Source organism: Leopardus geoffroyi, chromosome B3, assembly GCF_018350155.1.
Source record: "Leopardus geoffroyi isolate Oge1 chromosome B3, O.geoffroyi_Oge1_pat1.0, whole genome shotgun sequence".
Lineage (NCBI taxonomy): Eukaryota > Metazoa > Chordata > Mammalia > Carnivora > Felidae > Leopardus > Leopardus geoffroyi.
The window spans coordinates 84,518,529-84,531,421 of record NC_059337.1 but is presented as its reverse complement, the minus strand read 5'-3'; the positions used below and the strand labels follow the sequence as shown (position 1 = coordinate 84,531,421).

Here is a 12,893-nt window from a genome sequence, read left to right as displayed (position 1 = left end):
AGCTCTGTGAAGAATGCTAGTGTTATTTTGATAGGGATTGCATTGAATATGTAGATTGCTTTGGGTAGTATCAACATTTTAACAATATTTGTCCTTCCAATCCATGAGCATGGAATGTTTTTCCATTTTTTTGTGTCTTACTCAATTTCTTTCATAAGCTTTCTATAGTTTTCAGTGTATAGATTTTTCACTTCTGTGGTTAGATTTATTCCTAGGTATTTAATTGTTTTGGTGCAATTGTAAATGGGATCAATTCCTTGATTTCTCTTTCTGCTGCTTTATTATTGGTGTATAGAAATGCATATGGGGGCGCCTGGGTGGCTCAATCAGTTAACCCTCCTACTTCAGCTCAGGTCACGATCTCTTGGTCTGTGAGTTCTGTGAGTTCGAGCCGCGCGTTGGGCTCTGTGCTGACAGCTCGGAGTCTGGAGCCTGCTTCAGATTCTGTGTCTCCCTGTCTCTCCGCCCCTCCCCTGTTCATGCTCTGTCTCTCTGTCTCAAAAATAAATAAACATTAAAAAAAAATAAGAAAACATAACTAGGTACAGTCAAAGGTGGACACATTAAATTGAGATTACAGGTATTAGAGCTAAAGAGAGTTTTCACATTTACAAAAATTAATGTGTTTCTGTGGCTGTATTTACATTTAAATAAGAAATATATTTAAAAAAAAGAAATGCATACGATTTCTGTACCTTGATTATAAAAAAATCCTCCTTGCCGATTTGGATGCCTTTTATTTCTTTTTGTTGTCTGATTGCTGAGGCTAGGACTTCTAACACTATGTTGAATAAATAATAGTGATGAGAGTGGACATCCCTGTCATGTTCCTGACCTTAGGGGCTTATCTTTCAGTTTTTCCCCATTGAGGATAATATTAGCAGTGAGTCTTTCTTACATGGCCTTTATGATCTTGAGATATGTAACTTCTATCCCTACTTTCTTAAGGATTTTTATCAAAGAAGGATTAGGGGCGCCTGAGTAGCTCAGTCAGGTAAGCATCCAACTTCAGCTCAGGTCATGATCTTGCTGTTCATGAGTTTGAGCCTCACGTCAAGCTCTTTGCTGACAGCTCAGAGCCTGGAGCCTGGTGGGGATTCTATGTGTCTGCCTGTCTCTGCCCCTCCCCCACTTTCGCGAGCGAGCGCTCTCTCTCTCAAAAATAAACAAACATTAAAAAAAAAAAAGGATGCTGTATTTTGTCAAACACTTTTTCTGCATCTATTGAGAGGAATGTGTGGTTCTTGTCCTTTCTTTCATTAATGTGATGTATCACATTGATTGATTTGCGAATATTGAACCAGTTCTGCGTCCCAGGAATAAATCCCACTTGATCGTGGTGAATAATTCTTTTAATGTATTGTTAGATATGGTTTGCTAGTATCTTGCTGAGAATTTTTGCATCCATGTTCATCAGGGAAATTGCTCTGTAGTTCTCCTTTTTAGTTGGTTCTTTGTCTGGTTTTGGAATCGCAGTAATGCTGGCCTCGTAGAATGAGTTTGGAAGTTTTCCTTCCATTTCTATTTTTTGGAATAGCTTCAAAAGAATATGTGTTAACTCTTTAAATGTTTGGTGGAATTCCCCTGGAAAGCTATCCAGGCCTGGACTCTTGTTTGTTGAGAAGTTTTTGATTATTGATTCAATTTCTTCACTGGTTGTGGGTCTGTTCAAATTTTCTATTTCTTCCTGTTTCAGTTTTGGTAGTTTATATGTTTCTAAGAATTTGTCCATTGGGCAGTCTTCCAGATTTCCCAATTTATTGGCATATAATTGTTCATAATGTTCTCTTATTGTTGTTTGTATTTCTGTAGTATTGGTTGTGATCTCTCCTCTTTCATTCATGATTTTATTTATTTGGGTCCTTTCCTTTTTCTTTTTGATCAATCTGGCTAGGGGTTTATGTCATTCTGGCTAGGGGCTTATCAATTTTGTTAATTCTTTCAAAGAACCAGCTCCTGGTTTCATTGATCAGTTCTTCTGGTTTTTTGATTTCAAGATTGATTCCTGTCGTAATGTTTATTATTCCGTTTCTTCTGCTGGTTTGAGGCAGAATTTTTTGCTGTTCTTTTTCCAGCTCTTTTAGGTTTAAGATTAGATTGTGTATTTGAGACCTTTCTTCCTTCTCTAGGAAGGCCTGATTGCTATATACTTCCCTCTTATGACCTCCTTTGCTGCATCCCAAAGGATCTGGACTGTCATACTTTCATTTTCATTGGCTTCCATATGCTTTTTAATATCCTCTTTAACTTCTTGGTTAACCCATTCATTCTTTAGTAGGATGTTCTTTTTTTTTTTTTTTTTTTAATATTATTTTTGAGACAGAGGGAGACAGAGCATGAGTGGGGGAGGGGCAGAGAGAGAGGGAGACACAGAATCTGAAACAGGCTCCAGGCTCTGAGCTGTCAGCACAGAGCCTGACATAGAGTTCAACCCATGAACTGTGAGATCATGACCTGAACCGAAGTCAGATGCTTAACCGACTGAGCCACCTGGGCACCCCTTAAACATGTTGATATTAAAACAAACATAAATCTAGTATGGAGTACAAACTTCAAGTAATTTAACAAATGTCTTTGAGTTCATATATCATTTCCCCTGATTGCTTTATCAATAACATTGTCTATCAATGACCCATATTTAACAAATAAGAACACAAGGGCAAAAATCACACTGGAATTCAGATCTTTGTCCTGAACACTTTGTCCAGTGATCACTTTTTCACTAATACTGAAGTAAAAATTTAGCCATTACTTTATAATTTTATAACCCTAAGATTATAATTTATTCTAAGTTCTGTCCTTAAAAATATAAAAAGTGAGTTACTTAATATCCTTAAAGTTGCAAAAAATGTAGAAATATAAAAACATTATTCAGTATATATTTTTCTTTAATTGTATTTCCTGCTTCAGTAGTATGTGGGAGTTATTTTCTTCCTGCTAATGAATACATTTTTAGTAGCTTTTGTTTATTTTTTTTCAACATTTATTTATTTTTGGGACAGAGAGAGACAGAGCATGAATGGGGGAGGGTCAGAGAGAGAGGGAGACACAGAATCGGAAACAGGCTCCAGGCTCTGAGCCATCAGCCCAGAGCCCGACGCGGGGCTCGAACTCACGGACCGCAACATCGTTACCTGAGCTGAAGTCGGACATCGTTACCTGAGCTGAAGTCGGACGCTTAACCAACTGCACCACCCAGGCGCCCCATTTTTAGTAGCTTTTAAACAAAAAATATGAACTTAGGTCCAAATAATTCGTGACACAAAAACCATAAATTCTATTATCCAAAAACAATTAGGAGCTTTTTAAATGAAACCACACAACATCCTAAAAGGCACTGGGATTCCTCCACTTCTAAACCACTGCTAAGCTGGAAAAAAAAAATCTGGTTCTATCAGGAATCTCAGAATTGAGTGTTCTCCAAAGTGGAAAGTATATAGTGCCCTTTCAGGAAAAAGCTATTCAGCTCTCACCCCCAACATAATTAGGCTTCATATACTCTTCTAAGAAACCAAAACAAATACTGAAATCAAAATAAAAGATTACTTAAGGCTAATTATCATACATACAGGTTGTTTTAGTTCCTTGTTTTAAGCCCCTTTCTATAATATTAATAAAGTAAAATTAATATTTTACTGCAAAGAAAATTTATGGCTAGGGATATGTAAAATAGAATTTTGTCATTAGTTCTTACATAAATACTGCATAGTGCCATTACCCAAATGGCAGGAACATCTTATGCCTACACTTCACTTCTGTATTTACAAAGAGAATTTGCATGATTTACATAAATGTAACTATCAGTGAAGGTTTAACAATGGAAATGCAATCTAACATCCATAATATCTGATGTTTTACAGACAGCAATGAGCAACATAGAAGAGATGTATTTTTAAATACCTTTCATTTGAGTGACCTTATGTAAAATATAAAAGATCATTTAGAAGTTCTTGGTCTCCTAAGGAGATTTTCAAATGCACTTATAGAAATAGTGAGATCTTTAAGAAATATCTTCCATGTCCACATCCTGTTGTAATTTCTGCACCATTTTTTCTTCCAATTGCTTTCCTTTGCCGGCAAGAGGGGCCCGGATAAGATGAATGTTTTGCTTGACTTCTTTGATGTCCTGAACTTTCTGTAATTCTTTATTTTTCTTTAATCTGTTCATTATAAATTTAGCTTGGCGTTTCTGTTTGATCTCTTCAACTCTCTTCATTGCATCAATAGTCTTACTCCATAGCTCTCGCTGGTATTTAACAGGTTCATTTCTACATTTTTCAAATTCAAATGAATTATCCACTGTAAGCTCTTTACCAGCTGCTTTACGGAATGCTTTAGTCCACCTGACCTTGCGAGGATTGCGCTTCTTTTTTTTTAAATTTATTTTTTTTTTCAACGTTTATTTATTTTGGGGGCAGAGAGAGACAGAGCATGAACGGGTGAGGGGCAGAGAGAGCGGGAGACACAGAATCGGAAACAGGCTCCAGGCTCTGAGCCATCAGCCCAGAGCCCGACGCGGGGCTCGAACTCACGGACCGCGAGATCGTGACCTGGCTGAGGTCGGACGCTTAACCGACTGCGCCACCCAGGCGCCCCTGCGCTTCTTTTTAAAGTTTTTATGACACTTGGATTTACAGAATCTGAACACCTTGCAATCGTTGCGGACAACATCATGCTGTGGCTGGGGTAAATGGGCCCCGAACAGAAATAACACTTCTCAATAGGCATGTTGAAACCGCGTGTGTTCTCACAGACGAAATGCCAAACTCAAGCGGAAGTGATGCGACCCCTAGTAGGATGTTCTTTAATCTCCCAATTATTCATGGTCTTTCCAAATTTTTTCTTATGGTTGATTTCGAGTTTCATAGAGTTGTGGTCTGAAAACCTGCAAGGTATGATCTCAATCTTTTTGTACTTGTTGAGGGCTGATTTGTGTCCCAGTATGTGATCTATTCTGGAGAATGTTCCATGTGCACTCGAGAAGAGTGTGTATTCTGCTGCTTTTGGATGAAATGTTCTGAATATATCTGTTAAGTCCATCCAGTCTGGTGTGTCATTCAAAGCCATTGTTTCCTTGCTGATTTTGTTTTGATGATCTGTCCATTGCTGTAAGTGGGGTGTTGAAGACCCCTACTATTAAGGTATTATCAATGAGTTTCTTTATGTTTGTGATGAATTGATTTATGTATTTGGGTATTCCACATCGGGAACATAAATATTAACAATTTTTAGATCTTCTTGGTGTATAGACCCCCGTAATTATGATATAATGCCCTTCTTCACCCCTTGTTACAGTCTTCATTTTCAAATCTAGTTTGTCTGATATAAGTACGGTAGCATGACTCTGTCCCCTTTCTTTCAATCTGCAGGTGTCTTTAGGTCTAAAATGAGTCTCTTATAAGCAACATATCGATGGGTCTTGTTTTGTTATCCATTCTGATGCACTGTCTTTTTGATTGGAACATTTAGTCCATTTACATTTAGAGTGAGTACTAAAAGATAGGAATTTAGTACCATTGTGTTGCCTGTAGAGTTGGTGTTTCTGGTGATGTTCTCTGGTCCTTTTTTTTTTTTTTTTAACGTTTATTTTATTTTTGAGACAGAGAGAGACACAGCATGAACGGGGGAGGGGCAGAGAGAGAGGGAAACACAGAATTGGAAGCAGGCTCCAGGCTCTGAGCCATCAGCCCAGAGCCCGACGCGGGGCTCGAACTCGGGGACTGCGAGATCGTGACCTGAGCCGAAGTCGGACGCTTAACCGCCTGAGCCACCCAGGCGCCCCTCTCTGGTCCTTTTTAATCTTTGTTGCTTTTGGTCTTTTTTGTTTTGTTGTGTCTTTTCTCCAAAGAGTCCCCCTTAAAATTTCTTGCAGGGCTGGTTTAGTGCTCATAAACTCCTTTAGTTTTTGTGTGTCTGGAAAACTCTCTCTTTGTATTTTGAATGACAGCCTTGCTGGATAAAGAATTCTTGGCTGCATATTTTCCCAATTCAACACATTAAGTATATCCTGCCACTCCTTTCTGGTCTGTCAAGTTTCTCTGGATAGGTCTGCTGCGTTCCTGATCTGTCTTCCCTTACAGGTTAAAGACTTTTTTCTTCTGTTCTTTGTATAATAATTGATTTTCCATCATATCCGAGATATTTTGGATATCATGCCAGGATCATTTTGATTATATCTCAGATATTTTGGATGTTATGCTAAGACTTTTGTTCCTATTCAAATTTTTTTATCAATAGGCACTTTGTTGTCTTGCTTAGTTCTAACCTGTTGGTTCTGGCCTGCTTTTGTGGGCTGTGTCTGTGATAACAATTTGGTTTTCAGTGTCCTTGCAGTGTTTTCAACTTTGCCTTGTTCTCTAGCACTGTTGCAGTTCTTGTTCAATCTATGCTGGTGTCACCTGCATGGGGAAACACATTGGGCTGCCCTGTCTTGCTGAGCTGCCTTCCAATAGTGAGAATAGGAGACAAGCGATTCAGGACCTTGTTTGCTTTCCACCACTGAGCAGATGGCTAAGAGGTGCCATACCTGGGTTTTTTTATGCCCCTGGGTAGAGGGTCCGAAGACTGGACAGTCTGCTGCTGGCCCAGGTGTGGAGTGGGGATTAGGGTTCCTCAGTAGGTCTCTGTTGTTTGTCCCCTTTACCAGTCTTTGGCAAGAGATAACACGCTTTTCTTAATACTTTTTTTTTTCCTCCTATGCCTGTTAGTGGTTCTGGTATTGGTTTCTCTGGTACCTAGTCCAAGCTACATGGAAGATGAAAAGAAAATCCAGGGAACTCACTGCAGTGACTGTTCTTAAATCCTAAGGCCCCTAGACAGTTCACCTTCTTTCTAGCTTTCCAATTCCTATTTTATAATTGCCTGTTGAATTATTTCCAGGGTATTTAGTTGTAGTTAGAGGGGAGGAACAAAGGAAAGTGAGGAAAGTTGCCATCTTGTCTGGGACCAGAAGTCCCCTCAATAAATTTTCAAAATTTCAGTAGGGACTTCAGAGTAATACATGATATGAATGAATAATAGGTTGTGTGTGTGTGTGTGTGTGTGTGTGTGTGTGTCTAAAACCTTGTATTTATGCATTGTAAGTCATTAGATGTAAGAATATGGATAAGTTAAGGCTAGAGGTCGAAGGTCAGAATTCATGGAGAGGTGCCTGGAGGGCTCAGGTCATGATCTCGCGGTTTGCGAGTTCCAGTCCCATGTTGGGGATTCACGCTCCCTCGCTCACACCTTGTCTCCCTCCCTCCCTCCCTCCCTCCCTCCCTCCCTCTCTCTCTCTCTCTCTGTCAAAAAATGTTTAAAAAAATTTTTAATAAAAAAAGAAACAATTCATGGACACGAAATAATTTGGACAGGCCCTTACTGCAAAAAGCTAGGTCATGCAGTTGAAAGGAACAGTATGAATGGGAAGGACTATGGAAAACAAACTGGGGAGATTTGCCCCTTTTGTTTTTGAAAGATAGAGTATGAGCAGTGTAGAGGCAGAGAGAAAGGGAGACACAGAGTCCAAAGCAGGCTCCAGGCTCTGAGCTGTAAGCACAGAGCAGGACGGCAAGTCCTGAACTTGTAAACTGCGAGATCATGACCTAAGCCGAAGTCGGACACTCAACTAAGCCGCCCAGGCACCCCAAGATTTGCCTGTCTTGAGCAGAAATTATGTTAGGGGTAATACGGATAGAAAATAGGATGGTTAGACTCTTGATATAGAGGGCCTTAAATATCTAGTATAAGATTTGATAGGTTGAAAAGTAGAAAGACATCCAAAAATTGTAAGGGAAGCAAGTGATATGAAAGTGAGGTTTCAGTGAGATTAGTTTAAAATAGATGTACAAGGTATGTTATAGTAGGGGAACCAAGATCAAGGGGCTAGTCATGAGTTTGTCCTAGTATCTAAGTGTGAAGTGATGACTGTGGCTGAGGTGGTTGGAGTGGGAATAAAGAGGAAGTAGGTTTTACAAGCAAAAAAGGCAGGACTTGATACTGACCAGGTATAAAAAGCGGGGCTTGATTCGTAGACTATCAGTTTTGGTGACTTCTGTTTACTCATATATTTAGTTAAATATAGGTAGGAAATTTTTAAAGAATTAATGTTGCCCTTTAGAGCAACTTTTCTTTCTCCACTCCCTTCCCACCTACATGTGTAATTTGAGAAAAACTTTACTGTCAAGCAACTAACACCTTTCTTTAATCTTTTTCCAAGCATAATACTGTTACCACACATTCTGAAATAGCTATTATACATGTTAAAAGATGTCAGCCTCACCAGTAATTAAGGAAATGCAAATTAAAACAACAAAGTTTGTATGGTAATATTTACTGCTGCGGGGTTAAATGAAACACATATTCTTTTCTGTTAAAGTAAATTGGTGTTATCTTTCAGGAAAGAAATTTGACAATATGTAGCAAGAGCCTTTAAAATGTTTAAGTACTTCTAGTTCTAACCATTTACAATAAGCAAATAATCAGAAATGCAAGAGAAGATGAATGCCAAAATGTCAGTTGCAGTGTCCTTAATTTTTCACAGTTAGAGCTATATCTAAATGTGCATTAGAAGTGAATGGTTAAATAAATACACAATGGTGGAATATTGCACAGCCTTTAGAAAGGATGTTTTAAGGAATTTCACTTTAATAACAGAGTAAATAGTTAACGATATAACATGAAGTTCAGATTTACACACTTAAGTAATATCCTATCATATCATGCTTTTTTAACCTGTCTTGTAGCCATTATTAGGGCAAAAATGTTTTGCTGTTCTTTTCATAAGTTATTTGCCAACCACTACAGATATTAAGACTAATTTTAGCCTTCTTGCACTAAAAATTTCCGTAGTGCTCAATAATATTAGCTATAAGTATTGAACCTCTTAAGAACTTTCTTCCTGGAAAAATATACATATTTATGTATACAACCGAGCATACAGCTTTAGGCCCTTTAAGGACCACATAAGTCCCATATGTAGATCCTCTTTAGGGCCACACTGAAGAATTACTGCTTGGGGCCCCTGGGTGGCTCAGTCAGTTAAAGTCTGACTCTCAGTTTCGGCTCAGGTCAGGATCTCAGTTCATGAGTTCAAGCCCCACATCAGGCTCCATGCTGACAGCACAGAGCCTGCTTGGGATGCTGTCTCTCTCCCTGTATCTGCCCTTCCCCTGCTTGTGCTGTCTCTCTCTCTCTCTCTCTCTCAAAACAAATAAACTTAAAAAAAAAAAAAGGGAATCATTGCTGTAACTGAAAAAATCTCTCTTTACCCTTGAATGTGGTTGAATCAGAGTTTGTTCAGGGTAAGAGGTGCCAGTTCTCTTTTTCACTTGGTATCCTTGGTATTGGGGTTAAACAAATGCAGTCTTCATTCATAACTACCTTTTTTAAATGACTAAATTTAATACACCTTTTCATAGTATCTCTCAACTGGTAATGCTCACATTAATTAAGTATTGACTCTCAAATAAACATACTTCACCAGAGAGACAGCTGGAAATCGATTGTGATGGCTTAGAATTTGCATCCATTCCCATCTGTCATTGTTCCAGCTTCCTTGATCTTTACATATGACTATTGAAGACATCTTTGGCCTCCACTGCCACCATCGCTTCCTAATTTATTAATCACCCAGTAGCAGTAGTAATCAGGGCCCTAGATGCCACAATGTGATAGAAGAAGAGAATAAACGAAGGTAGCCATGGATTAGGGAACTAGATTGCCAATGTGAGTTCCAAGGCTATATTTAAAGGGTTTTGTTGAACAAGTCCAGAAGACAGCAAGCAGATGGCAAAAGATGTGGCTGCCACATCATATGGAGAACTGGTCAGAGGTGGGGAGAAGAGAAGATTATGGTAGTGATAGGAGAACTGTTACTAGCCAGCTGCCTTCTTTGCTATGATGTAGTAATTAAAGAGTTCAGACTAAGCCCTGCATTTAAACCCCAACTCCACCTTTTGGCCAGTATGACTGAGGCAAGTAACTGAACCTCTGACCTCTTATTTTCGTTTTTTTGTTACAAAATAGAAATCATCATAGTTACCACCTATAGGATATTTAGGATTAAATGATAGTGTGTGAAAAGCACCAAGTCTAGCATGCCTCAAGTGTTCATTCAGTAAATGTTGCATAGCGTTAAAGGTGATGATTCCTCTCAGGTTGAAACTAGAAAAATGAGTTAATGTTACAGACAGTCAGATTCTGGCTCAGCATGAGGAAGGAATTCTGTCCCTGAATATGTTCAAGCAAAGACTAAACAACTATCGTGTGTGTGTGTGTGTGTGTGTCTGTGTGTGTCTGTGTGTGTCTGTGTATGCATATGTATATATCAGAGATGCATAGATGGATGGGCCATTTGGTAATAGGTCATAGTCTAAGTTCCTTTTTCACTGTAAGACTTTTTTTTAATTTATTTTGAGAGAGAGAAGCATGCAGGTACATGAACAAGGAAAGGGCAGAGAGCGGGAGAAAGGGAGAGAGAGAAAATCCTCAACAGGCTCCATGACTCGGGGCTCAGTCTCACGAGCCGAAATCAACAGTCAGACACTTAACTGACTGAACCACCCAGGAGTCACTGGGCTGCCTTTTATAAGGCAGACCCACATGAAAACTATGTTTTATTAATATGGTTGCTTATGTTCCAGAATTAAATCCAAAGAAATTGGGATAGGAAATCTCTTAGTTTAACATAATGAGACTTTTTTTTGGCTTTTCTAGTGATACCATTTACAAATTGAGAGAACCTGCTAAGGATCACTGGTGGGAGTGATATTATTAGAATTAATGTGAGTCATAGAGGCTCCCAGACAGTGTTCTATCTATGGAGGGAAGGAAGCTAAGCAGATGTTAGATATTAATTAACACCTTGAGAAAACTTAGATTTTACAAATACAATTAAAAAGGCCAATTTTTTGAAAAACACATATCAGATGCTGTTTAAGTTCCACCTAAAAGAGTTTGGAATGAATTTTAATAGTATTTTTGTTTCTCTATAATTTTATGTTTTGTCTCCTTCTAGAAATAACTTTAAGCAACAGCTTAGAACATTATGCTAGATAGGTGAGGAAAGAAAAAAAGCTCAAAGAACTTCTCACATCAGTTCAGCAAACTGAATCTTTGTATTACTGTTGCTCAGTGAGAAGTTATGCAGAGAAAGATCCTTTGTGTGTAAGGCACCGAATAATACAGTGAAAAAGAAGAGTATCTTTATTTAGAAGCAGAAAACCTCTGCTTATTTCCTTATGCTTCCATTGGCCTGCTTTGTAACTTTTAATTGTTATTAGTGACAGGATAATAGCATTCTGAACCAACACAAGAATTATTTTTTTGTTTAAGAACAAATCATGAGCTTACTTACAAACAGCCCACAATTCGGGGGCAGGGAATGTGGAGACAGATGACATTAACCTTCAGGATTTTCTTCCTGAAGAATTTTTTTCCTTCTACAGCTATTTTGAAACAGACCCTTTGGCATGCTTTTACTCTAGTAAGAGTTCAGTATAAGAAAGTCTTTTAAGAGAAAGGTAAAATATTTTCATTAGTAGTACTTTCCAGTCTACATTTGGCATCCCAAGTGGTAGCTAACTTTATGAGTATTTTACTTTCAGATAAGTCAGATTCTATTTAAAATTATATATGAGCTGCTTGGAAATAATACTTTTTTAGAACCAGAAAATATTAAACATGCCTAAAAGTAGAAACAACTGAACAATAAACACCCCTTTTATACCCTCACCTAGATTCATCAGCTGTCAATCTCTTAACTAGACCTTCCCCATCTTTATTGCTACACATACTCTCCCTTACCTCATCTACCCCTCCACTTTTTGCCAGATCATCCAGAAGTAGGCCATAGCCATCAGAAATATTTTCTTTTGGGGCATCTGGGTGGCTCAGTTGGTTGAGTGTCTGACATCGGCTCAGATCATGATCTTGAGGTTCATGAGTTTGAGCCCTGCATCAGGCTTACTGCTGTCAGCACAGAGCCCTCTTCGGATCCTCTCTCCATCCCTCCCTCTCTCTCCCTCTCAAAAAAGAAATATGCTTTTTTTTTTTTTTTTTTTAAGTAAGCTCTACACCCCAACAAGGGACTCAAACTCATGACCACAAGATCAAGATTTGCATGTTCCACCAACTGAGCCAGCCACGCACCCCCAGAAATACAGTTTTAATGATAATTTTACCTGCTGCTCAAATGCAGCAGAGCATCATGGTCATTGTTAAGTTTATTACATAGTTGGTGTCAGCCATTAGTGCTTATTATCTTAAGGCTTAGGTACATTTTGTTGGAGGCAGGGATACTCAGTTTAGTTATCTTCTTAGCAGTCTCTGTGATGCCTCCTACACTAAGATCTGTATGGTCTGAGAAGGAATATTTAACCACTTGCTGGTGAGTTTAAGACCCTAAAAAACTAATGGCAGTGCTATTTTCGAGTAAAAAGAGTTTAAATACTACATATTATTCATGTGTTTACTTATTTTAATGTTTATTTTTAAGAGACAGAGAGAGCACAAGCAGGGGAGGGGCAGAGAGAGGCACAGAATTCTTAGCAGGCTTAAGGCTCTGAGCTGTCAGCACAGAGCCTGATGCACGGCTCTAACTCATGGACCAAGAGATAATGACCTGAGCTGAAGTCAGACTCTTAACCAACTGAGCTACCCAGGTGCCCTTAAAATGTTACATATATTTTAAATTCCTTTGTTCTTCTTGAACAGGCTGAAATAGTCAAGTTTTGTATTTTCAAACAATTTGGGAAAAAGAAAAATTCACTATTTGAAATGGAACATTTATTAGAATTTGAATATTTCATTAGTTAGAAGGCTTATTTATTGTTATAAATTGATGCTTTCTGATGGAAAATATGTCCATTGTATTAACTTAGGTATGACCAAAACCATAAAAGATATTTCTTTTT

The 12,893-nt window shown here is 38.4% G+C and overlaps 1 protein-coding gene and 1 pseudogene across 4 annotated transcripts in view; one reads left to right on the top strand and one right to left on the bottom strand.

Moving 5' to 3' along the window:
• LOC123583558 overlaps positions 1–12,893 on the top strand; it is a 53,006-nt gene that overhangs the window by 8,861 nt on the left and 31,252 nt on the right. The window lies entirely within an intron of this gene.
• On the bottom strand, positions 3,740–4,728 carry LOC123583560 (annotated as a pseudogene).